Source organism: Monodelphis domestica, chromosome 6 (genome assembly GCF_027887165.1).
Source record: "Monodelphis domestica isolate mMonDom1 chromosome 6, mMonDom1.pri, whole genome shotgun sequence".
NCBI lineage: Eukaryota > Metazoa > Chordata > Mammalia > Didelphimorphia > Didelphidae > Monodelphis > Monodelphis domestica.
Window position 1 is genome coordinate 168,563,222 of NC_077232.1, and position 2,526 is coordinate 168,565,747.

The following is a 2,526-nucleotide window of genomic DNA, read 5'->3' on the forward strand; positions in this document are numbered from 1 at the left end:
TAGACAATGAGGAAATATCACTAATCAACATGTATGCACCAAATAATATAGCATCCAAATTTTTAATAGAGAAACTAGGAGAATTGAAGGAGGAATTAGACAGTAAAACCATATTAGTGGGAGACTTGAACCAACCACTATCAAATTTAGATAAATCAAATCAAAAAATAAATAAGAAAGAGGTAAAAGAGGTGAATGAAATCTTAGAAAAATTAGAATTAATAGACATATGGAGAAAAATAAATAGGGACAAAAAAGAATACACCTTCTTTTCAGCACCACATGGCACATTCACAAAAATAGATCATACACTAGGTCATAGAAACATGGCACTTAAATGCAGAAAAGCAGAAATATTAACTGCAGCCTTTTCAGATCACAAGGCAATCAAAATATTGATCGGCAAGGGTACATGGAGACCCAAATCAAAAATTAATTGGAAATTAAATAACATGATACTCCAAAATCGGATAGTTAGAGAAGAAATCATAGAAACAATTAACAATTTCGTTGAAGAAAATGACAACGGCGAAACATCCTTTCAAACCTTATGGGATGCAGCCAAGGCAGTACTTAGAGGAAAATTCATATCCCTGAGTGCATATATTAACAAATTAGGGAGGACAGAGACCAAGGAATTGGAAATGCAAATAAAAAAACTTGAGAATGAACAAATTAAAAACCCCCAGAAGAAAACCATACTAGAGATCCTAAAAATTAAGGGAGAAATTAATAAAATAGAAAGTGACAGAACTATTGAGCTAATAAACAAGACTAGAAGCTGGTACTTTGAAAAAACAGACAAAATAGACAAAGTACTGGTTAATTTAATTAAAAAAAGGAAAGAAGAAAGGCAAATTAATAGCATCAAGGATGAAAAGGGGGATCTCACCTCAAATGAAGAGGAAATTAAGGCAATCATTAAAAACTACTTTGCCCAACTATATGGCAATAAATATACCAACCTAGGTGATATGGATGAATATTTACAAAAATATAAATTGCCTAGACTAACAGAAGAAGAAATAGTTTTCTTAAATAATCCCATATCAGAAATTGAAATCCATCAAGCCATCAAAGAACTGCCTAAGAAAAAATCCCCAGGGCCTGATGGATTCACCAGTGAATTCTATCAAACATTCAGAGAACAGTTAACCCCAATATTATACAAACTATTCGACATAATAAGCAAAGAGGGAGTCCTACCAAACTCCTTTTATGACACAAGCATGGTACTAATTCCAAAGCCAGGCAGGCCAAAAACAGAGAAAGAAAACTATAGGCCAATCTCCCTAATGAATATAGATGCAAAAATCTTAAATAGGATACTAGCAAAAAGACTCCAGCAAGTGATTAGAAGGGTCATCCACCATGATCAAGTAGGATTCATACCAGGGATGCAGGGCTGGTTCAACATTAGGAAAACTATCCACATAATTGACCACATCAACAAGCAAACCAACAAGAATCACATGATTATCTCAATAGATGCAGAAAAAGCCTTTGATAAAATACAACACCCATTCCTACTAAAAACACTAGAAAGCATAGGAATAGAAGGGTCATTCCTAAAAATAATAAACAGTATATATCTAAAACCATCAGCTAATATCATCTGCAATGGGGATAAACTAAATCCATTCCCATTAAGATCAGGAGTGAAACAAGGATGCCCATTATCACCTCTATTATTTGACATTGTACTAGAAACACTAGCAGTAGCAATTAGAGAAGAAAAAGAAATTGAAGGCATCAAAATAGGCAAGGAGGAGACCAAATTATCACTCTTTGCAGATGACATGATGGTCTACTTAAAGAATCCTAGAGACTCAACCAAAAAGCTAATTGAAATAATCAACAACTTTAGCAAAGTTGCAGGATACAAAATAAACCCACATAAGTCATCAGCATTTCTATATAATTCCAACACAGCTCAGCAGCAAGAACTAGAAAGAGAAATCCCATTCAAAATTACCCAAGACAAAATAAAATACTTAGGAATCTATCTCCCGAGACAAACACAGGATCTATATGAACACAACTACAAAACACTTTCCACACAACTAAAACTAGACTTGAACAATTGGAAGAACATTAACTGCTCATGGGTAGGACGAGCCAATATAATAAAAATGACCATCCTACCCAAACTCATCTATCTATTTAGTGCCATACCCATGGAACTTCCAAAAATTTTTTTTACTGATTTAGAAAAAAACATAACAAAGTTCATTTGGAAGAACAAAAGATCAAGGATATCCAGGGAATTAATGAAAAAAAATACTAAGGAAGGGGGTCTTGCAGTCCCAGATCTCAGACTATATTATAAAGCAGCGGTCATCAAAACAATTTGGTACTGGCTAAGAGACAGAAAGGAGGATCAGTGGAATAGACTGGGGGCAAGCAACCTCAGCAAGACAGTATATGACAAACCCAAAGATCCCAGCTTTTGGGACAAAAATCCACTATTTCATAAAAACTGTTGGGAAAATTGGAGGACAGTGTGGGAAAGATTAGGCTTAGATC